At 31.6% G+C, this 26,301-nt stretch overlaps 1 protein-coding gene and 2 long non-coding RNA genes across 3 annotated transcripts in view; 1 reads left to right on the forward strand and 2 right to left on the reverse strand.

The window, feature by feature from the left end:
• The window catches only part of LOC123259960, a 65,987-nt gene that overhangs the window by 29,894 nt on the left and 9,792 nt on the right, over positions 1 to 26,301 (reverse strand). The gene's annotated exons all lie outside the window — the stretch shown is intronic.
• On the forward strand, positions 18,656 to 19,686 carry LOC123259964. The gene is made up of 3 exons (XR_006508354.1): positions 18,656 to 18,892; positions 19,221 to 19,385; positions 19,545 to 19,686. It is a non-coding gene; the product is annotated as an uncharacterized LOC123259964 (long non-coding RNA).
• LOC123259965 lies at positions 19,774 to 20,388 on the reverse strand. Its single transcript, XR_006508355.1, has 2 exons — positions 20,197 to 20,388; positions 19,774 to 19,861 (listed from the first exon to the last, which is right to left on the reverse strand). It is a non-coding gene; the product is annotated as an uncharacterized LOC123259965 (long non-coding RNA).

Raw genomic sequence — 26,301 nt, forward strand, 5'->3', positions numbered from 1 at the left:
CATGCGTTTGCCTTCTCTATAAACTATATCGAATTGAAAAGCCTGTAAATAAGCCCACCATCTATGTACTCTATCGTTAAGGTCAATCTTATTTTGGGAGGACTTTAAAGAGTTGCAATCCGTCACAACAGTAAACTGCCGTCCATGCAAGTAATGCCGAAAGTGTTTTATTGATTTGACAACAGCCATAGTTTCCAATTCGTAAGAATGATACCTGGACTCGGCTGGGCTTGTTCTTTTACTAAAATATTCAATAACTTTATCTTTACCGTCTACTTTATGCATGAGTATTGCTCCGTACCCATCGGAACTAGCATCGGTATGCAATTCTATGGGATAATCCGGGTCAAAAATTATTAAGACGGGTTCATTGGTTAAAATATGAATTACTTCTTGTCGAGCATTTTCATGTGCCTCAGTCCACTCAATATATTTTTTACCTGAGGTGAGTGCATATAATGGTTTCATAATTTGTGAAAATTTAGGGACAAATCGTCGAAAGTAAGACGCAAGGCCAATAAACTGTCTAAGCTGAGTAACAGTCCGAGGAGCGGGTAACATTGTTAAAGAATTTATTTTACGAGGGTTTGGACGAACTTCTCCGTCTTTAATTTCATACCCAAGATATAAAACAGATGTTTTAAGAAAAGAACATTTTGAAACAATTAAATGAGAATCCCGCATCTATGAGAATTTTTAATACCATTCGAAGTCTTTCAAACGCTTCCTCTATTGTATCCGCAATTACTAATACATCGTCTAGGTAAACTACAACGAAAGTGTACGCGAGCTCACCTAATGCTTTTAAAATTGCTCTTTGAAAAACAGAAGGAGCATTTTTAAGCCCAAATGGCATTGTTAAAAATTCAAATTGGCCATCAGGAGTGACAAATGCCGTACGTTCTATAGATTCTGGATGTATGGGAATCTGATGGAAACCGCTGGCCATATCTAAACTGATATAAAATTTAGCTTTTCTAAGTCTCGGTATTTGATCTAAAATAAGTGGCAAAGGAAATTTATCTGCTATTGTGTTTTTATTTAATTCACGATAATCAACGCATAAGCGGTCTGATCCATCTTTTTTAACTAGTAAAATAGGGCTAGCAAACGGTGAATTACTAGGGCGAATAACATTCGCTTCAAGCAATTCATTAATTCTTATTCTAACTATTTGTCTCTCTTCCACACTAAGTCTATATGGTCTTCTTTGTACCGTAATGCTCGGATCAATTAAACGTATTTCAAGTTCACCACTGTTAACGTGAGTACGAGGAAAGCCCGTGATAAAAGAGCTTTCATATTCTTTTAATATTGAAACTAATCTTATTTTATCGTTTTTATCAACATCAGTATCTACGCTATCAAAATTTATAATTTCAACTTTACTACATTCATTTATAACTTTAGATTTACAGATATTAAAACTGTGTTGGGAAATATTTACTTCAAAACCCAAGCTTAAAATTTCTCGACCTATCAAAATATTCTCGCTTAAATATTCATCCAAGACAACGTGAAAAAGAATCTCTAATGTAAACGAATCCATAACTACAGTAGATAAAATTTGCATATTACAATTTACTACAACATTTCCGATACCCTTTAAAATTATTAATTCATTGGCTCTTCTTCCCGAAAACTTAAGAGCAATCGATTCTTTTATTAGTGAGCATTCCGCTCCCGAATCAAAACAATATGGAAACGACTCACCAAGATGGTTCAGAATACCCGTAGGAGCTGCTACTGTGCACAGATTTACACGACGTTCGACGCCACCGTTGTCCTTGTTGTTTCCTGGGCCACTACGACCGCTGCCTGAAGCCGTACAGTTTGGCGCAATATGACCAGCTGCTCCGCACTTGAAACACGTCACAGGACGCGATGACGAGGGTGATCCTTGGCTGCCACGATAGTTACTGCTTTGCTCTACGTGTTTCTTCTTAAGTTTAGGACACTCAAACTTCTTGTGACCTATTTCCCCACAAAAATGGCACTTTGCTGATACCACTGGCTTGAAACGCTTCGAATCCGATATAGATGAGTCTGAAGCTGATGCTGGTCTTTTTCGGGTGTAGGAAAAGCCTCGCATTTCACTCAAAAATTCGGCTTCTGTTTTGATGTCGGTAGTTAATGCTACGCGCTCCACCCGATTGTCGATGTGAGTCAATCGTGCAAGCACAACTGCATTAATAATTTCGTCGACCGTTAGAGACCTCCAGCGGGCCTTCAGCGATGATCGAAGTCGAATGCCGAATGCGCCGACACTTTCATCCTTGGTTGGTAACTCTTGGTGGATTTTCAGCACGACCGCTGTCGCAGTTTCTTGTCCACCAAAACGTGACACAAAAAGTTCTTTTAACTGTGGCCACTGTATACCCGGAATTGCTGCTTGAGATAGCCACTGAGCCGCTGAGCCTTCCAAGGCTTTACTAAGCGCAGATATCAACCCACTCCCTTGAAGAGGGTTTTCTGACAGGCACAATTCCGTAGCTGAACACCATGCAACAGGATCCGATCCCGCACTCTCTGGATTAAACCGCGGTAAAATAACGTTGTTCCTTGTCGAAGACGGGTTTGGTAAAAAATTCTTCATAAACTCGAAAAATGTACTCCACTGATCAGGTGCTGGACCAGATGGAGACGATCCCACTTCTGATGTCGGAGAGGCAGGATCTTTTGTTAGAGGTTCAGCATTTTGTGATTTACCCATTTTTATTATTACAATTAATTAATATTCCCAATTACAATAAGATCAATTATCAAGAATGAGTAAGTAAACTCGTACAAGATTAATTTAACTTAGAATGCTAACAAAATTATAAATATCTTGCGATAGACCGAGACTTAGGAAATAACGAATTCGCGATCACCAGGACGTCCGTTCAATCTCAATTCCAAATCAAGACTGTCTTTTCCCCAACTATTCTCAAATAGTCTGCCTGCTGCATATTTCTCTTTTCCATATTAATTTTATGATACCTCTATCGTCCTGGGATCCCGACTACGTTGACCACCATGTGCCTACCTAGGCCTAAGCCTACCGCAATAAAACAATTTCGTTAAAACTTATTTTACAAAATATTAAAGTAATAGTACATTTCTTAAAATTACTAAAAATAAAAATATCCTAAAGAATATTCTCATCACTTTGACAGAAAATACTTCGCTGTACTTTATTCTCCGACATATATATATATATACGATATAACGCGGGGCTTGTCAGCATGATAACGTCTACAATTCTCTATTGATCTCAATGAAACTCTACATACTTATTCTACAGACGATTATGAAGGTCGAGTTCAAATTTGAGCCAAATCGGTCAATAAGTTTAGAAATTACAGCATTTTTAAATTTTGAAAAATACGAAAATTCCATATTTTTATCGCTTTTTCTTCAAATAACTTTTAAACGCGTCGAGATATTTGAATTCTGTAAAATGCATCTTATTGCTGAAAAAATAAGCTTCAATTTACATATTTACATGTATTTCTAGGCCAAAAAACATCTATTTTGGGATCTATTTTAATGAAATTTTTTAGTAGATTTCATAAAAATCTAACTATTGTAATTGTCCTCATAACGCAACTTTTGAAAAATTTTGGTGTATTTCGACCTAACTCGATGAGCTGAGTCAGAAAATACATATGGTTCAAAAATTTATATATGTATGTATATATATATATATATATATATATATATATATATATATATATATATATATATATATATGTCCGATATAACGCGGGGCTTGTCAGCATGATAACGTCTACAATTCTCTATTGATCTCAATGAAACTCTACATACTTATTCTACAGACGATTATGAAGGTCGAGTTCAAATTTGAGACAAATCGGTCAATAAGTTTAGAAATTACAGCATTTTTAAATTTTGAAAATACGAAAATTCCATATTTTTATCGCTTTTTTCTTCAAATAACTTTTAAACGCGTCGAGATATTTGAATTCTGTAAAATTCATCTTATTGCTGAAAAAATAAGCTTCAATTTACATATTTACATGTATTTCTAGGCCAAAAAACATCTATTTTGGGATCTATTTTAATGAAATTTTTTAGTAGATTTCATAAAAATCTAACTATTGTAATTGTCCTCATAACGCAACTTTTGAAAAATTTTGGTGTATTTCGACCTAACTCGATGAGCTGAGTCAGAAAATACATAGGGTTCAAAAATTTATATATGTATGTATATATATATATATATATATATATATATATATATATACGATATAACGCGGGGCTTGTCAGCATGATAACGTCTACAATTCTCTATTGATCTCAATGAAACTCTACATACTTATTCTACAGACGATTATGAAGGTCGAGTTCAAATTTGAGACAAATCGGTCAATAAGTTTAGAAATTACAGCATTTTTAAATTTTGAAAAATACGAAAATTCCATATTTTTATCGCTTTTTCTTCAAATAACTTTTAAACGCGTCGAGATATTTGAATTCTGTAAAATTCATCTTATTGCTGAAAAAATAAGCTTCAATTTACATATTTACATGTATTTCTAGGCCAAAAAACATCTATTTTGGGATCTATTTTAATGAAATTTTTTAGTAGATTTCATAAAAATCTAACTATTGTAATTGTTTTGGTGTACTCATAACTTTTTTTTCTTAAATTTATTTTATGAAAAAGAAATCTACTTCCATTTCGGCTGCCGAATGGTTTTTTTACATTCTACTCACCACTTTGACATAACCTACATATAAAGTCAATTATCGCGAAATTCGTTTTTAACTGATATCCAATTATTAAGAAAGAAGAATAATTTAAAACGGTTAACCTTGGAGGCCATTCCTGTAATTTCCTGTTTCTCTTAAGATTCTTTCAAATTTTATATCTGTACACGGAAAAAAAAATTTCGTTCTGGTAACCTAACTGTAGAGTTACCACAACTATACACAGTTTACTAATTGTTGTAGAGTTACAGTAACATAATTTTCTAAATTAAAATAGATGAAATAAAAATAAGTGAAGTTAACTTAGTATCGAATTATCGCAAAAATGTGGTCCCCGATTCCTTATTGGTTGAAAAATTAAGGCGCGCAATTTAAATTCCTAGTGTTATTTAGTTCTGATAACTCAATGTTGTTGAGCTCTCAGAGCTCTACGGGATTGTTCTCAGAGCCAAATGGTATAGTTGGGAGCGCCCTACGTTGCGCAGTAGTGGAGTGCGCTGACATATTTCATAACTTTCTAAAATGACAAACAGAATTATTTTGTTACTCATCCATATTATTAAAAATATATGAGGACAATTAAGTTTCCAGTTTATTTATTCAAGGAAATAGGTTTTTTTTTTTTCGTCAAATTGAATTTCGTTAAAACAGTTTTGTATTTATGGTTTTTCAAGGTTCATTTGCAGTGACTGTTAATTTAATTTATGTTGAATATATTGTGATAAGTAATAAGTTATCGGAATACATTAAAAAGACCCCATTTAACACAAAATAAAATTTGTTTTCGTTTATTTATTTTTTCTTGTGCATATACGGTAGTGATTTTATGCCCAATATTTATTGATATAATTAAAAAAATAAGATAATTTTGTGACGACCATATTTTTATTTTACAAATAATTTTTATTTGCAATATAAGTTCTATTATTATTTTATTTCTATTATAATACTATTCTTATTTGTCATATTCAATTATTGTTGGCAATATAAATTCGTTCTGTCGCATTTATTTATTAAACTATCAATGCTAAATCATAAAAAAAATTATTAAACAGACTGCCAAAAATTTGTTATAGTCTCAGAACGATCCTGTAGAGTTGTGAGAGGTAAATAACGTTTAGCTCTCAGAGCTCAACGATGTAGAGTTCCAGGAGCCAAACGGTATTGTTACCATAAGAAAACGTTAATCTACTGGAACTTTTTACAACTAACTAACTACTATAGTTCCTATAGCAAAATTTTTTTCTCCGTGTAGTAACTGTATATGAATAATATGAATTTTTTGATAATTTACACCCCCGCACTCCTATGTGAGGGAGGAATTTCGTAAGATCCGATTCGAGATGATTTCTACATTATAAATATAAGATTCCTACCAAATTTGGAGTCTGTAGAGGTTACAGTTTGGAAATAGAAATTTAACATTCTAACACCCACCTCCGCAATCCTTATTGGCGGGGGTTATTGCAAAATCCGCTCTTAAATTATTTTTGCATCACATATAGAAGACTCTAGCTAAACTTGGAGTCTGTAGGAGCTACGGCTTAAAAATTAAAAATTTTCATTGTTAATACTCACCCTCCCTGTGGGGCGAGCTATCGTAAAATTCGTTCATAGACTATTTCTACATCTCTTACAGAAGATTTTGACTAAATTTAGAGTTTATAGGAGCTATAGTTTAAAAACGGGAGTTTTTCATTGTTAAGGCCCCCGCAATCTCCTTTGGGGAAAGAATTTCTTTAGATCCGATCTTAGCTTACCTCTACATAGCAAAAGTAATATTTCCACCGAGTTTTACGTTTCTAAGTTCTATGGTTCCCCAGATTTCGTGATAAGTGACTATACAGATGGGAATCCTTCGATGATTCTCCGAGTGGATGAGTGGGTGGGTGGGAGTGAGCGTGTGTGTGCATGGAAGTGTGTGAGTAGGTTCTTAGCTGAATGTAAAAGAACACAATCCGTCTAATATACCCCGTTAAAATTCATGAAAACAAAAGAATCAAGAGAAAATGCTTGTCTTTTGTTTTTATTACTAGGACAAACGTTCAGAAAAGTAAAACAGCAATAAAAAAATGAAGGAACGTCGAAATTCTAAAAATAAATAGTTATAAACCATCTAGGAAAAATTTCGTATCGAATGGTTGTAGTTTCTTGTCAATAAGATCAGTGGTTTAGACGTGATTGAGCCTCAAACAAAGACCATTTTCATTATGTATATATAAATATTAGGGTGTGCCAAAATGTAACTCCCGTGGAGAACCTTTTAAAATTGGAATTTTGAGTTCCGCTTTTGACAGGGGCTGTGTTTGGGCATTTCCTAAGATATTTTAGGGGGAGACGATGTATTTGATTTTCATAGAATTTTTCAACAGAAGCTTAGTTTGGGCGTTTCCGGTGAAAATTCAAAATTTGGCGATCCCTTTTGGGGTTGGAATTTGATAAAATTCATTCTTAGCTGAACTTGACACCATACACGAAGATTCTCACCGAATTCGGAGTCTTTAGAAGTTACAGTTTGAAAATGAGAATTTTAGATTTTACTAGCCACTTCTGCAATTACTATCGGAAGTAGACTTCATTGAAATCAATTTTAAGATGATCTCTAAACACCCACTCCCCAATCATTATTGGAGTTGATTCGTTGTAAAATCCGTTCTTAGATCATTTTTATATCACATATAGAAGATTTCTAATAAATTTGGAGTTTATAGGAGCTATAGCTTGGAAATTTAAAATTTTAATTGTTAACACCCATCCCCGCAAACTCCTGCGAGGTGAGCTATCTTAAAATTCTTTCGTATATTATTTCTACATCTCTTACAGAAAATTTCTACCCAATTTAGAGTCTGTACACGGAAAAAACGAGATTTAACTGGTTTCCATGTTGGACGGAACCTAGTTACATCTATAGTGAAAAAAATTTACAAATGGTTACTAATTCAATGTAGACTGTAGTAGGTAGAGTTTTCGTTTATTTCAGTTCAATTCGAGATGGGGCTCAGAGCCATCTGAGATTTATTTGTCTCAGATGGTTGTCAGTACCACGCGCATGCTCGTCAGTCCCATCTTACATAAAAGTGGCGTCCATTTGGAATTTAACTAGAATCTATCTGCAGATAGTACCTATTTTTACATTATCATTTTCAAGTGCATTTTGCAATCAAATATATATGAATAATATGAATGAATAATAAGTATATTATAATGAATAAAACACTATAATTTAATTCCAAATTAAAAAACTAATCCTTAATAAGTTTAAAAAAAAAATAAATTTAAAAAAAAAATTTAAATTTAAAATTAAAAAATTAAAAAAAAAAATTAAAAAATTAAAAAATAAATGTTAATTTCAGTGTGGTACTATTTTTAAAAATAAGATGTTGATGAGTACCAATCTTCATCTTGTTTTAAAAAATAGTACTACACTGAAATTAAAATTTTTTTTTTTAATTTTAATTTTATAATTTTAAATTAAAAATTTTTTTTTTAAATTTATTTTTTTTTTTAATTTATTAAGGATTAGTTTTTTGATTTGGAATAAAATTATAATCTGTATTATTTATTATAATATACTTACACGGAATAAAATAATCTGTGGAAATGACAGATATGGGAATGTTAAATTGACATGCCCTGTTGAAAAGCTCAATAAGATCCCATCAAAAAGCGACAAAGCCACTTAGAAACCACTAAAATTTATGGGTTTCTAAGTGGCTTTTGTCGCTTTTGATGGGATCCTATCGGAAATTTTAAACAGGGTGGCCAGATTTTGTTAGATTTGCAAAGAAAAACTGTCAAATTTACATAAATAATATGTGAAAATAACATAACCATAAGATGTCAGATTTACAGATAAAAACTGTCAAATTTACAGTAATAATATGTAAAAAGTTAATTAGGGGAGCCTGGGGCACGACGGTCCCCTTAACGGTTTTGAAGGTTCAAGACGGTTTTGCGGCTTTTAACTATCAAATTCGTTTATTTTCCGTCTGTTTCGAATAAATCAGTCGAAATTTTGCAAAAAATCAAACAAAAATTTTTTTTTGTGGGGTACGACGGTCTTCTCCCCAAAAAATCATATGAAAACAAATTTTATTTTTTTTTAAGCCAATGTCATCAAAATCTAGATATTCTCCTCCCAGAAAACATCGTCGAGGGAAAACTACGATTCTTAAGTATCGCCCGAAGTCTTGAGTATCGCTGAGAACAAAGAAAAAAATCAAAATGAAGCAAAAAAAAGACCTCAGTTAAAAAAAAAAAAAATTAGATTAAAACAAAAAAATTTGAAAAAATGCTTACATCTTTAAAAATGTCAATAGTTCACAAGATTCAAAGTTATTTCTTAATTATTGATATTTTTAAAGATGCACTGAGAAAAAAAAAATTTTTGTCCAGAAAAAAATTTCTTGGCTCAAAAATCGTTTAAGGTAGTACCTCCACGAAAAGCATATATCAAGAAATTTATGGAATTTTTTTTATCGAAAGATAAATATATTAATAATTCACCACCAAAATTTCAGATCAATTCACCGTACCGTTTTTGAGTAATTAATTTACAAAATTGCATCTTTTATACGTAGAGGTATATAGAGAGATGGTAAAGTTAGTATGAAATCTTCCGTACCACTCAAGTGATGCAAATAGATTTCATACTAACTTTACCATCTCTCTATACCCCTACGTGTCAAAGATGCAATTTTGAAAATTAATTATTCAAAAACGGTGCAGTGAATTGATCTGAAATTTTGGTGGTGAATTATTAATATATTTATCTTTCGATAAAAAAAATTCCATAAGTTTCTTGAAATATGCTTTTCGTGGAGGTACTACCTTGAGATGAATTTTAGTTTTTTGACAAAAAAATATCAATATTTATCATAATAAAATTTTTGCATTAATTTCGATAGATTTACAAACAAATAGGTTCACTTGAATTAAACAATAAATACTTCGATTAATTCGATCAATACTTGAGACAAGAAAATATATTCTTGAAAATTATCAAGAATATATATTCCTGTGACAAGAAAATTTTCTCAAGAGTAGTACTTTTTTTGTCAGTGTGTAAGCTCGTCCCGATGTTACGCTCATTAAGAGCTTCCACTTGAGTACCCACATGCATTTTTGATATATTTTTCATATATACATATATATAAATATACAAAATATATGAAAAATTGATGTGGGTACTCAAATGAAACGTCTTGATGAGTGTAACATCGGTATGAGTTTATATCTTTAAAACTGTCAATAGTTCATAAGATACAAGGTCATTTCTTAATGGTGTATCTAGGGATAGAGCATTTTTGAATGCAACCTACACAGAAAAAAAATGTTCTTGAATCAAGTATATATTTTTGAAGAGCTCAATATTCTTGGCTTGAGTAGAAAAATTCTTGATTTAAGAAAATTTTTCTTGATTTAAGGAAACTTTACTTAATTCAAGAATTTTTCGTCTTGATTCAAGACAATTACCCTCTTCAAAATTATATTCTTGGTTCAAGAATTTTTCTCTTGAATCAAGTTAATTTTTTTTTCTGTGTAAGTACTTATCATCATAAATTGACTATAGGTGAGAATGATATTAAATCATGAAAAGGCCCAACTCCAGGTCAAGACTTTTCCAACAATACCAAATTTAATCATAAAAACCCATTTTATCATATAAATACACTGGCCACAGAATTTTGCTTATTCTCTTAACAGTATAGATAAATCTAATATTCATTATTATAGTTATATGTATCTTAATGCTTTTTACTTTCTATGGTTTGCAGATTTGAACAATTATTTTATGTGACCTAATTTTTTTACCTAATTTTTTTAGTTAAAACTTTAATTTTTAAAATATTTTTTTGTTTATTGTTTACATTTCACGAAATGTGAAATTCTTACTCATAAATAACAAGTTCAATTTTTGTTTTAACATAAATTTAACTTTTTTTTTTTTAAAAGTGAATTTCACATTTTTTTAATGACATTATTACATTGAAAAACTGTAAAATTAACAGTTTTAGATTGACAGTTTTCACAATGTGAAAATAACATTTTTAACTTTGTAAAATTGACATTTTTGGGTTGACAGCGGTAAATCTGTAAATTTGACAGTTTTTTCTGTAATTTTGACAGAGTCTTTTTTTCCGTGTATTATTCATTCATATTATTCATATATATTTGATTGCAAAATGCACTTGAAAACGATAATGTAAAAATAGGTACTATCTGCAGATAGATTCTAGTTAAATTCCAAATGGACGCCACTTCTATGTAAGATGGGACTGACGAGCATGCGCGCAGTACTGACAACCGTCTGAGACAAATAAATCTCAGATGGCTTTGAGCCCCATCTCGGATTGAACTGAAATAAACGGAAACTGTACCTACTACAGTCTACATAGAAGTAGTAACCATTTGTAAATTTTTTTCACTATAGATGGAACTAGGTTCCGTCCAACATGGAAACCAGTTAAATCTCGTTTTTTCCGTGTAGGAGCTACAGCTTGAAGATTAAAAATTTTCATTGTTTATACCCATCCCCGCAATCCCCTGTGGGTGGCATATTGTAAAATTCGTTCATCAATTACTTTTACATCTCTTACGGAAAATTCCTACCAAATTTAGAGTCTGTAGGAGCTATAGCTTGAAAATTAAAATTTTTATTGTTAATGCTCACCCCCGCAACCCTCTGTGGGAAGAGATATCGTAATATTTGTTTATAGATTATTTCGAGATCTCTTACAGAAGATTCCTACTAAATTCGGAGTCAATAGAAGCTATAGTTTAAAAACGTGAATTTTTCATTGTTAACGCCCCCGCAACCCCACTTGTAGGTGGAATTTCGTAAAATCCGTTCTTAGTTGATCTCTACTCGGCGAAAGGAATATTCCTACCAAATTTCAAGTCTCTAGGTCTTATAGTTCCAGAGATATCGTGATGAGTGACTATATACGTGGAAATCTCTCATATATATAATTATCTAAAAATATCGGATTAAAAAAAAAAGAATTATTAAAAATATTCCCAATTAAAAAAATGATAAACTAAAAGTTTGAACATCTAAAACAACGTTACATTATAACTGAGAATATTTAAAATCACGAATTTTAAAATATGACGATCGCTAAATATTGAAAATTTAAAACCTGACAACTTGAATTTAGCTGATTTAAAATTTAGAAATCGCTAAAATCGGCCGTTTCTAAACTTGGTAACTCGTTAAATCAGCCGATTTTAAACCTCGAAAATCATAAAACTTGCAGATTCTTAAAATTATTTCATTTAAAGCCTGAGCAGCGTAATATTAATGATATTTATGTTAAAAATTAGATTTTACATATTTTGAATTATAACAACCGAAAAATTCACTAATTAATGAAATAATTTTGTTTTTTTTAATTTTGTTTTATGTGGTGGATTCATAAACCTGTCAATAGAAATTTGATAAATTTTTTGTTGATATTCTTTCGTAAAATATATTTATATTGTTGAATTGATACTTGATAAACTAATAATATTTTGTATACTAATTAATAATTATAGCGGTCTTATTTATTTCAAAAATGAAATTATTACGAAATAAAATTATTTATAGTTTAGATTTTTTAGTACTCTGAAAAACTTTTTTTATATAACTCCAAACATTGAATTTTTGGATTTCAATAATTTAAGAAAATGAAGAATTGTCAACAAAAAATTTTAAGAGTAAAATCTAATTTTTAACATAAATATCATTAATATTACGCTGCTCAGGCTTTAAATTAAATAATTTTAAGAATCTGCAAGTTTGATGAATTTCGAGGTTTAAAATCGGCTGATTTAACGAGTTACCAAGTTTAGAAATGGCCGATTTTAGCGATTTCTAAATTTTAAATCAGCTAAATTCAAGTTGTCAGGTTTTAAATTTGCAATATTTAGCGATCGTCATATTTTAAAATTCGTGATTTTAAATATTCTCAGTTATAATGTAACGTTGTTTTAGATGTTCAAACTTTTAGTTTATCATTTTTTTAATTGGGAATATTTTTAATAATTCTTTTTTTTTTAGTCCGATATTTTTAGATTAATGACGTTTTATTAATGCTTTTTTTTAACTGTTCATTTTTTAAAAATGAATTCATTTAGAAATTTTATTATTTACAGTTGGCTGTCTTTTTATTTGTCACATTTTAGTACATGTATAATTTACTTTTAACTTTATTTATATTTTTAAAATTTTTATAATATCATTTTTTATGGTTTGCTTATTTTACAAATTGGAAAATTTCATATTTTCTAATTTTAGAGTTTAGAAACGGCCAAATTTATTGATGGCGATGAATCCTTAAACTGAGAAACTGACTCAAATTAATGTCCACGATTATATATATATATATATATATATATATATATATATATATATATATATATATATATATAATATATATATATATATATAGGGTGTCCTAAAAGTCACGGTCGCCATTGTAGCATCTGATGAAAAAAATAATTCTGAGACGAAAAGTCCTTAGCCATTTTTTAATTAGACGCATAGATAATTAATTATTAATTAAAGTAACGTCGCTTTATGTGTTAGAGAGAGAGCGCCAGTGTCCAGTAAAGTATGTGCCAAACAAAGACACAACTAACTGTATGACTAACTAGTTTCTATAGCTAACGTAGTCACACATATTTACTTACACATTCACACGTGCAAGCGTCTTCGTTGGAACGCACTTGACTTGACACTAGTGCTCTCTCTCTAACGCATAAAAGAACGTTATTTTAATTAATAATTAATTATCTATGCGTCTGATTAAAAAATGGCTAATGACTTTTCGTCTCAGAATTATTTTGTTCATCAGATGCTACAATGGCGTCCGTTACTTCTGGGACACTCTGTATATATATATATATATATATATAAGGCTGGCAATAGCCTAGTCGGCTCGGTGCTCGCTTTTCGAAAGAGTGGAACCCGGGTTCGATCCCAGCACGCACCAATATTTTTCAGTGATTATAATTAAAAATATGTGCGTTACGTTGCCAGCCTCTGAAAGTGGCAGAGATAGCCGGGGGGCACACGTCTGACTTGGGCGATCATCACACATTTAAGCAACAACTTGAATGGGTGACTACTCTAGTTGGCGTTGGCTAGCACGAGGGATCTCTGTACAGTAGGAGAGGGGTCTAATGCTCCAGTGGTCGATAAAGAAGAGTTTCTTATCAATCACTGTAGACGTAACCCAGCTCCGACTGTACTAACATGGGTTTTCTCTGTGGTTTTCCTATGTTACTGTTCCAATAGCCGAGTGATGAGGATCAGGGCAAATGCGGTAGAGAAGGCACAAGTTGGTCCACAGCCGTAATAAAGAGTGGAGATATAGTTGATTCCCCAAAAAAAGAGTGGGGATATCAGCCTTGTAAAAACCAGATAACGGTATACAAGTAAAACTCAAAATAATAATAATAATATATATATACTAGCTGACCCGGCAAACGTTGTTTTGCCATGTGAATAATTTCTAGAGAATTTCTAGTGTAGAAAAAAAATTACTAACTTATTGGAAGTGTTTAAGGATGTGGAATATGATTGAAAAAGGCCTGGAGCGCTGTGAACGATGAGGGAATATTGCTTAAAAATAACAAAACACCAAACATTAATTGTTTTAATTTATTAAAAGTAATAATTATTGATATAATTAATCAATTACATAATATTAATCTCTTAATGCTGCAGCGTGAACAATACTTTTTGTTAGCCCGTCTTTAGCTAATACAAACAAACTTGATCACTCATCGATCACTCATTGATCACTCTCGATCACTCATCGACAATGTCTTAACATTTATTCGCTCTGCGTCTATTGACAGTCAAACGGTGTGATCGTCGTTGTTCTAATCTCATGACTTCATTGCGTTCAGCTCGTATATCGTCTGATTGTTCTTGACGCAATTGCGCCATTCTCACACGCGCTCCAGTATTTTCCTCCTGAACTTGTTCTTCGGTTCTTTGGGCTCTTCTATTTCGAATGCTTCTAGATTTATTTGTATCACGGATCAAATTGGCCCCTTTGCGTTTTGTTGGCATGGTTCACTGTACAATACAAAACACACATGAATAGAACTGATTGAATTATAAAATTATTATATTTAATTATTTATTTATTATTTATTTATTATTACCAGGATACAAAATTAGTATATACATACAAAATATGCACCTATAGAGGTGTTATAAAAAACACCTGTACATAGACCTGGAGAAACAAAAACTTATCAATAAAAAGACTTAATATTAATATATAAAGTATCATTTTAAAATGAAAAAAGAAAAAAAAGAGAGCATATTATGATAACAAAGATGTAATCATGAAATTAGATATCAATTGATGCTATCCACTGAAATACTTTTTTTTTATTAAGCTTATTTTTTATATTTAACGACTTTAAAGTCCGAGGTAGTTTATTAAAATACTTAATTGCTATATATTTAGAATTTTTGCGCGAAATATTTTTATTAATCTTTGGTAATTGTAAGGATTTAGCTCTAGTTTTACCCTTATAATCATTATATTTTTCTTTACAGTAAGAATAATGATAACATAGAGACTCTGCAATAAACTTATTTTTAATTATTATATTAATCATTTATTTTATCTTTGATTACATTAAATATACATGTAAAAATTAGATAGTTTCACGAAAGCGAAAAATTTTATGTTTCTTAATTATATCGAAAATACATATTGTTAGAAATAGTGAAAAAAAAAATTCTGTCGAAGTTAGAGCTCTTATAAGTAAACACAAAAAAAAATTTCCCAATTGTAATAATAATCTAACTTTCATCGAATTCGTTTTTCACCATTCCCAACAATATTTTCGTTATAAATAAGAAAGAATAATTTTTGATTTTATAATAAACGTAAAAAATAATTTATACTTACAACTCAATAGCCGTTGTTTGCGGGAACTCGTGACACGTGTTGAGTATTTTAGAGGTTATGTAAGTCACTTAATTAACTGATCGTGCGATTTACACTCAAAATTAATAATTTTACTAGTTATTAATAATTAATTATATTCAATAATATTAGTTATTAATAAATAAATAATAAAGTTACTCGAGAATATATTTGATATGAGAGTTACAGTCAACGCTCTCTGTATTTGACTCGCCCGTACAGGACCATTCTCTGTATTTGACTCGTCCTTGTCCATAAGAGCTGTGTAAAATCGTCAAATACAGAGGAAGAATGTGGTCAAATACAGAGAGGTCCAATACAGAGAGCGTTGACTGTACACTGAGATAGTAAAAATGTTTAACTACTACGCTTGAAGCATAAACACTAATAATACAGTCAACGCTCTCTGTATTTGACTCGCCCGTACAGGACCATTCTCTGTATTTGACTCGTCCTTGTCCATAAGAGCTGTGTAAAATCGTCAAATACAGAGGAAGAATATGGTCAAATACAGAGAGCGGTCAAATACAGAGAGGTCCAATACAGAGAGCGTCGACTGTAGCCGAAAACTGTAGAGGTAACATCCCTACTCCGTCCTGTTTACAGGGTGAGAAGTGACACCGGTAGACACATGGAGGGGATAACTTACCAAGTGATAATAATTGATGTTATCGAGCGGGATAGAAAATGATAAAATTATGAAAATGACTATTAAAAAGCAAGGGTTGGTGATAAAAAAGTGCAAATTTAGAGTTGTATGTATTTTTTGATGCAACATAATAAAAAAATTAAAAAAAAAAAAATTTTTATCAAAAAAATAAAAAAAAAATTTTTGGGGTGAACACCCCTTATCACTTAGAGGTTAGAAAAATAGATAGTAGCCGATTCTCAAGCTTACTGAATATGCATAAAAAATTTCATGAGAATCGGTCAAGCCGTTTCGGAGGAGTATGGGAACGAACATTGTGACACGAGAATTTTATATATTAGATTGGACTGTGCCAAATAAATCGCAGATTTTTTTTTTTCGGTCCCATATCAAAATTTCGTTTAGAGTTACGAAAAAAAAATTGTGTCAAAATTTGAGCGCTTTATCTTCATTTTTCAATTAGCGCTCGCAAAAAGAAGAATTTTCACCAAAAAAAGTTTTTTTTCACTTATTTTTTGATTATAGAAAATTCAATATAACAAATATGAAAAAACCCTTGGTATGGTTTTGTAGGAAATTAAATTCTCTACAAAGATGATTTTTTGTCGAATTTAAAGAATCAACAGCTTCTTTTTAATAGCTAATTTAATTAAAATTTGTTCGATAATTTTTGTTTTCAATTATCGATGGACACGTATAAAACTACTTCTTAACGAAAAGAACTGACTTATACAATTTTTTTAGGAATATTTATGATCTAAAAAAATATTTTTTATGCTTTAATTGACTATAGTATAGTACAATAGAAGTTGAAAATAATTTTATTAACAAAAATAATGAAGACAAAAAAATTAATTTTTTCGTAATTTTTTATTCATAAGTCTCATTGACTTAAAGATTATTCATGCTTCAAAATTATTAAATTTATCTTTTTCTGTCATTTTTATTCGTCAACGGATTCTTCTGTAGCATTCGTAACTCAAAACGGTAGTTGTAGTCTAGCCAACAAGTGCCTTTTTGGTTAACTTTTTTCAGCAGTCTCCGAAAATTATTATTGAGCTGTCATTCGATTCGGAATGGCATCTAGATGATTTTTGAAAAAAAAAAAATAAAGTTCCGCTTGTAAAAATTGCAAAAGTTTTCAACAATTAACTGAAAAAGGGGATTTAGTTTTTTGAAAATATCTCAAAAAGTCTTAAAAAAATCTTAAAATCGTCTTGAAAAAATCTTAAAATAGTCTTTAAAAAATTTTACAGCGACAGAGCTCCGGAACATAATTATGGATCGTCTTTAAATTGTCTTAAAACGATCTAAATAAATTAGTCTAAAAATGTGTTTTGTCGTAAACTCTCCAAGAAGGAGAATTTTCGTAATTATTTTTTCTTCTTAAGTATTCAGGAATCAGGATCAGGAATTCTAAATCTAAAATAAAACACTCGGTGTTGGGGCGAATAATTATAAATAATTTATTCCCAATGGGAGAAAACTCTAGTAATGACTAGAGAAAAACTCCTCGAAGATAGATACAGTCGTGTATGATATGAATATGTGTGTGTGTATAAGTGAAATAAGTGAAATAATTGTATTGAAGATACAATAGGGGTGAGAGATGATCTCAGCCGCCGATAGGTTATTAAGGTTAACCGTCGACCTGTTAATGATGATCCGAGAAGATCTGAGAATTTTGATCCGAGAGGATCAAATGTGTGTTTGATCTGAAAGATCGAGTGAGTTGATCCAAGAGGATCAAAAGTATTTATGATCTGAGAATGTAAAGTAGTTAGTTAATTTGAGATGAATTAGACTTTAATTAGTCAATTTGAATTATTTCGTGATTATAACTGTTTTTAATTTATTTTAATTATGCATTATTCGCGAGAATTTAAATAAATTGCAATGTTTGATGATTATTACGTGAGAAACACTAAGTTCAATATTTTTAATATAAGTTAAATTGCATATTATGAAGCTAAATTTATTAGAAATCTAATTAATTATTACTCATTACTGAAGATTTTGAAGTTAAACTAATATTTAAAAGTGATGAAATTACGCATCTTATTACACGGCGTGTAAGTTAAAACAATGGCCGCGACGCCACACCAAAGTACTACGTCACAATTATCAAATGTGTTTAAGTTTAATTACGATAAATTTATACTATTTTCACGATAAAGAACACGAAGTTAATTAACTAGATGAGTTAATTTAATATCAGAATGGATGTATTACTATGTAATTGTTCACAATGAAACACAGAATAATGAAATTAAGTGTTAGCGAGGCTAGCAGGTATTCGCTCAGTGCGAAGCCATGGTGGGGAGAAACTGATTTACCGTCAGAGCTACCCGTGGCTATATCCGATACTACGGGGGGCTGTTTTTATGTTTCGAGTTAGCTAAATATACAAGTGAATTGTTATTTAAAATTTATTTAAATAACATAACATAAAATGAGTCACAAAAGTTGTTGTGTTGTTAGTTGTAAGAATACAGGTAGAAAAAGTGCTTGTCATTTTTATAAATTTCCAACAGCAAGTTGGAAAATAAATCAAAGGAAAAAATGGATAGCCGCTGAGGAGACAAAAGTAAGTAGAATCATAACCTTACTATCGGTAATAATAAAAATCTTGAAAGGAGTAAAACTTAAAAAAATAGTAAGTTTAGAAAATGCTAGGAAATATTATTATTAATTAAAAAAAAAATTTTTTTTAAACATTTATAAATTTAGCATAATTAATAATTATTAATTATATATTAAAAAATAAGATTGAATTTTTTTATTATAAACTTTTCATTTATTATTTAAGATTCATTTACTCTTTGCTACTTATTATATTAAACTAAAAGATTATCCATACCAATGATCATAAATTATAAATATTAAATATTAAAAATTTTCAATTTTCCTTGCAGTATTGATGGCTCATTGTGGACTCCAAAGGCACATGATTATATTTGTAGTGATCATTTTATTGGAGGCCAAAAGTCTGACATAGAATCGAGTCCCAGCTACATTCCTACTAAATTTCCTACAGTTTATAAATCTCAAAAAGTTAATGAGTTAATGGTCACGAATAGGTGAGTAATAATATATTGAAATTAACATAATTTAAAAACTAAAAAGGAGAGTATTACTATAAATTTTAGATATTATTTTATAAATAAATACTGTCGCTATTAAAATTTGTGATTATCAGCAATCAAATAATATGAACTTTTGTGTAATAAATTTTTCAGATTTAAGCGCTTAATGGACCGCCGGCAGAACAAAAATGCATCTTCAGCACTCAATCCTGAGCCTGAAGTTAATGAATTGCAAGAAATGATTACTGAAGATCCGCCGACAGTAACTCATTTGAGAGTTGATCAAGAGTGTCAAGTTAACTAGTCAAGTTAAATAGCTTTCGTTATTCTTGCGAAGCTCTTCTACCTCTCGGACATGTTCAGCAAGAACCAGCTTTTTTCCTTTTACCAATGTCTGTGGCTGGAACTGAATTTCGTGGGTTATTGATTGAAATCCCGTTTTTATTATGGTTTCCATTTTAAATCCAAATCTAAAAATAAAAATGATAAATTAAATCGATTAAAAATTTTTCCCAGCTTTATTATTGAATTGTAATATGTTAATTTTAGTTAGCAAACGTAATCTATTTTTTTTGTACTCTAAAACAATCAGCACTTTTAATTTGTAGAATTTTGAAACAATAAAATATTTTGGTAATTTCGTTTAATCTAAATTTACTTATAAAAAAAAATAATTAAATGTTTATTCAAGTTTTCTTATAATTTTTCTCTATTTTCTTTTTATTTGAATTCAGTCTGATTTCAGTTAACCTATCTTTATGTGTGCTAACTTCTATGCTACTTTTTCGGTATTAAATATACTTACATTTCACTTTTTAATGCACAAGAACACTTTACATTAACAAATATTTATTATAAATATTTCCTTTAATTAAAAAAACATTTTTTTATTTATCATTCGATATTATTATTTCTGACAGCCATTCAATACATAATAAATATATTACAATAGCCCCCTGTAGTTCAAACGTGCCATGGCGCTGAAGTCGCGCACAGAGCGAATATTGTGTCGGTCACAGGTCCCAAACACAACTCTACTTAGCACATGGCGTCTCGCGCCTCGTGTCTCGTGCCAGCCGGGCTTCTTCCCGCTAGCTCATGGTGCGCAGGTGCAGCAGCCATTACAAAACGTGTTATTGGACATGTTCGTGGAGAACAGTCATAGAAACGACTCTTGTTGAGTCTCGAGTATAGTTAAGATTTTAGTATAGTAATGAGAGTCAGGGTGACCAACTCTCTTTTGCCTTGGCGGCAAAACAAAATGATCTAAATAAATTAGTCTCAAAAAAATCTTAAACAGAAATTTTGAGACTACTTTGAGATGAGCTAACAGCGATAGAGCCCCGGAACATTAAAACGGAACGTCTTAAAATTTTCGGATATAATTTTTTAACAATTATAAATTCAATTTAAAAACATCTTACTCAAAAATAGAGAATTTAATTTCCTGCAAAACCATACCAAGGGTTTTTCCATATTTGGTATATTGAATTTTCTATAACCAAAAAATAAGTGAAAAAAAAAACTTCTTTTGGCAAAAATTCTTCTTTTTGCGAGCGCTAATTGAAAAATGAAGATAAAGCGCTCAAATTTTGACACAATTTTTTTTTCGTAACTCTAAACGAAATTTTAATATGGGACCGAAAAAAAAAAATCTTCGATTTATTTGGCACAGTCTAACATATATATATATATATATATATATATATATATATATATATATATATATATATATATATATATATATATAATTATTATTATTATTATCTTGAGTTTTACTCAAATATATACATAATATATATTAGGGTGTACCAAAATTTAACTTCCGTGATGGACCTTTTAAGGAGGGTTTACTTTTTTTTCTCTCTCGCTCTCTTTTGGTCAAACGGAAGTATCTCTGTCATACTTGTACAACAAATGTAATTTTAAAAACCATTTTATCTATAAACAAATAAAAATTTATAAAAAAAGCGCTTCGCTCTTTGAAACCAAAGTGGTTCGATTGGTACTTAGAAAAAGTGAATATTCACTTATTTCAGTGAATTTTCACTATTTCATGTTTAAAGAGTACGGAAGTTGAATTTTGGTACACTCTAATAAATACATATATATAAATATATATATATATATATATATATATATATATATATATATATATATATATATATATATATATATATATATATATATATATATATATATATATATATATATATATATATATATATACATTTTTATAAATATAAATAATGCTGTGAAGCGGGAAAGAATAGGAGTTACGGTAATTATTACGTGAAGCGTTCCACATTCACGTAACAGGATATTGGTAGGAAAAGATTGAGAAAGGAATGTGGAGAGGATCATCTTAAGGGGTCTACCCTCTTTAGAATTTTGAAAAAATCGAATTTTTTTTTTTTGTATTTTTCGAAAGTATACATATTTAAAAGTATCATACTGAAAATTTATAAAGATCCGAGCAGTCTAACTGTACTTTTGGACGACGTTTACGTAGCTACCTGAGCGCGCTAATATGCGGACCGCTCGGAGCGGTACGGCCTATCTGCCTTTGTATTCATTAGCAGCTGCAACCTTTTTCAGGTATACTGACAAATGTACAATATTATAATATACTATCCATACTGAAAATTTTCATTTATGATAGGTTATTCTCGAAGGATACCGTTCCATTAGAATTTCTCTCGATATTAGTCGTGTTTGAAATTTTCAACCGTCAGTATCTGTGCTCGTGATTACCGAAATGGACAAGAAAAGTGTAAATCAAACTGCCAAGTGGAGACGTCCAGGTTCGAAGCCGAAAAAGCGGAAATTTCATGGAGTGCTTCCACATGACCACGAGGCAAATACAAGTTATGCTAGTGCATCTGCGTCGAAGTTACAACAATCGGAAGATACCAGTTTCGACGTACACGTGGATCAAACGTCGGGATACAGTATTATACAGTTTTTCCTGGTTTTCTCTACGTTGCAAGAGTATTTAAAGTGTAAAACTTGTGATAAAGATATTTCTTTTACAAAGTATGGACAGCGAGGACTCGGTTTTAAAGTTTGTGTTACATGTGAGTGTGGCGAAAGGTACATTAATTCGTGTCACATGATTTCTACTGGATACGAAATTAATCGTCGTCTAGTGTATATTATGCGTTTGATTGGTGTTGGATTGAGTGGTATTAATAAGTTTTGTGGCCTTATGGAACTTGGAACTGGGATAAGCTCCTCTATTTATTATAAAATTATCGATTCGATCTCTATCGCGGTGAAAAGTGTGTATGATGTAGTGATGCTGAAGGCTGTTAGAGAAGAGAAACTCTTGAATGCTCAGCACGGAGAACCAGAAGATATTTTAACCGTTTCGGGAGACGGTTCCTGGCAAAAAAGAGGATTTTCTTCTCTTATTGGCATAATTTCTTTGATATATAAACGCAGTAAAAAAATCGCGAACAACGCTATCAGATCAAGTTACTGCAAAGCATGCGAGAAAAAGAAAGGAACTGAGAAAACGATTGAATATGCAGCGTGGTACGAAACGCACAAAAGAGACTGTAGTGCTAATCACTCTGGTAGTGTTGGAAAAATGGAAGTTGACGGTGTATGTGAAATGTTTTTGCAATCTTTAGAAAAATTTTCTGTGCGTTATGGTTTTTACATCGGAGATGGCAACACGAAGACTTTCAAAATGCTGCTCAATACACAACCGTATGGCGAAGATTTTATAGTAAAAAAGTTGGAGTGCGTCTTACACGTCGCAAAAAGAGTCTTCAAGCGCGCTAGTGAGGCTAAAAAAATTCTTACACAGGCAAGGAAAGCTGCAAAGAAGGACGAGAAAAAAAGCCCAGTGAAAAAAAGTGCAGCAAAAACAGTTGTCGTGAAAAAAAGAAGAATCGTCGTAAAAAAAATTCCTGCTGTAAAAACTCAGGATTTAACGATAAAATTGATGAAAGAACTATCAAGAAACTATGGTTTAGCGATTCGAAGACATCCCGATTCTGTGGAAGAAATGCGCAAAGAGATCTGGGCAGGATTTTTTCATAAGATTTCAACTGACAGCAATCCACAGCATTCATACTGTTCTGAATCCTGGTGTAAATACAAGATAGCTGTAAAAGATAACTCCGTTCATAAATTCAAACATCCTCCTGCCCTTGCTCAAGATGTTCAAGAAGTTTTAAAACCGATCTACGACGATTTTACAAAACAAGAACTGCTTGAAAGATGCCTCGGTGGCAACACGCAGAATAATAACGAATCTTTCAACAACTGTGTCTGGTCAATGGCTCCCAAACACATCTTTTGCGGAAAAAAAATTGTTGAAATAGCTTGTTAAACAGCTGCTTGTATTTTTAACGAGGGATTTCATCCAGTATTAAAAATCTTGGAAGTAATGGGCGTCAAAATCGGCCCGATCGCCGCACATTTTGCTGCTGACTGTGACAGAACGCGCATACGAGTTGCAAACCGCCGCAGCACCGATGCCTCTAAGGAAGCCAGAACGAAACGAAGGCAGGCTATTTTGGATGAAAATGAGCACTATGAAGAAGATGAAGGCATAATGTATGGTGCAGGCATCGCTGATTAGACGTAAGTAAGATTTTTTCACGATTTTTCGTTACAGAAAACTTTAAACGCGTTTTTCTCGGAATGACGTTTTTAGACGGCTTGTTGATAAAATCTCCGAAACTATTCAACCGAACCTTACCAAAATTTAACCACATGTTCTTGATGACTATAGCTATCGCGCATATCATACGATTTCTGAAATTTTGAGTTTAACTATTTATTTTTGGCAAAGAACGACGGAAAAAACGTGATTTTTCGTACTTTTTCGAAAAATGGCTGCCATTTTGTCATTTTTGAAAAAAAAAAAAATCGTATGATATGCGCTATAGCCATTTACTTACTGAATCTAAAACTATTTTTTTTTTTTTTTTTTTCAGATCATCCATTCCAGATATTTCATCAACAGCGCACACTCATCTTTTTTTTTGGACCAGTCTTCTCCCTCATTTTTATCTATAAAAACTGATTAAAATAAATATAAAAAAAATTCTCTTGTGTAATCAAATAGTGTATTTTTTAGGCCTAACACTTTTTATGTCCATATTTATGACGTATACCGGTCAAAAAAATTCGTGAAAATAACCTTATCTTTGCCCGTCTAAAGAGGATAGACCCCTTAATGTGAGTTTATAGAATATGCGAGAAAAAATGATTAGATAGCTCAGACTGGGATTCGAACGTTGTGGCTACAATAACCTTGATTCATTATTTGCTAGACGCATCGTCAGCGATCTGGATGCTCTATTGAATGAGCATAATGAATTGTTGAAAATATTCAAATCCACATGCACAAATTAGAAAGCGATAATCACGCTATTGTTATTAATCCTGATAAAACACCAGCTGGAGAACACATTCGTAGATTCAATGCACCTGTTGCTGACGACGTTGCTGTAATCATGGTTGGCAATCGTACAGGTGCACGAGAAATTGTGATTCGTAGGAGAAATAATAATCTTCAGTTCATTGCTGATAAACACCGTTCATATGACGCTCTCCAATATCCGCTAATCTTCTGGAAGGGACAAGACGGATATAGCATAAATATTAAACAATGAGATCCCGTATCAGGTACTTCATTTATTATGAATTTGATTATTACACTTTTAACAAATCAATTAAATTATTAAACGCAATTAATTTAAATTAATATTTATGAATATATTATTACAGGAGCCGAAACAAACAAGAACGTTAGCTCGAAGGATTATTATGCGTATAGATTGATGATTAGACGCGGGCTGGATAACGTCATTCTACGATTTCGAGAGCTTTGTCAACAATTCATGGTCGACATGTACGTGAAGATAGAAGGCGAACGACTACGATACTTACGATATAATCAATTCAAGCTACGTGTGGAAGAGTACATTCACTTGCGAGACGCTATTGTCAACAACGCCGACGCCGCCGAAATTGGTAACTCTGTCATTCTACCATCATCGTACGTAGGCAGTCCACGTCATATGCAAGAGTATATACAGGATGCTCTGACTTTCGTGCACGAATATGGGCGACCGTGTTTATTTATCACGTTCACATGTAATCCAAAATGGCCAGAGATTACATCTTTGCTATTGCCTGGCCAAAATGCAATACATCGTCATGACATTACAGCACGTGTGTTTAGACAAAAGCTGAAGTCATTAATAAATTTTAATACTAAATCACATGTATTCGGTCCCACACGTTGCTGGCTGTATTCGGTTGAGTGGCAGAAGCGAGGATTACCTCATGCCCACATTTTGGTTTGGTTAATCGACAAAATCCGTCCTGAAGAAATAGATAATATAATTTCTGCAGAAATTCCCGATCCGTCTACTGATCAATTGCTGTTTAATATTGTTACAGCAAACATGATTCATGGCACATGCGGTACTTTTAATCGTTCATCGCCTTGAATGTCAGATGGAAAATGTACAAAAAATTTCCCTAAAGATTTCACTAACGATACAATCACAAATGTCGACGGATATCCAATATATCGTCGAAGGAATCCAGATAATGGCGGACATTCATTTATTAAAAACATCAGCAACACAGACATTGGTATTGACAATCGTTGGGTCGTGCCATATTCCCTTCTGCTGAGCAAAACATACAATGCTTATATTAATGTTGAGTTCTGCAGTTCTGTGAAGAGCATCAAATACATTTGCAAGTATGTCCATAAAGGCAGTGACATGGCGGTGTTTAGAGTGGAAAATACCAATGTGGATGCTCCTCCAGTAAATAAAAACGATGAAATACCGCTCTACCAAATAGGTCGGTACATCAGCTCCAATGAAGCTGTTTGGCGTATCTTTGGTTTTCCAATTCATGAACGGGATCCAGC

Source organism: Cotesia glomerata, linkage group LG2 (assembly GCF_020080835.1).
Source record: "Cotesia glomerata isolate CgM1 linkage group LG2, MPM_Cglom_v2.3, whole genome shotgun sequence".
In the NCBI taxonomy this organism is placed as follows: Eukaryota; Metazoa; Arthropoda; class Insecta; order Hymenoptera; family Braconidae; genus Cotesia; species Cotesia glomerata.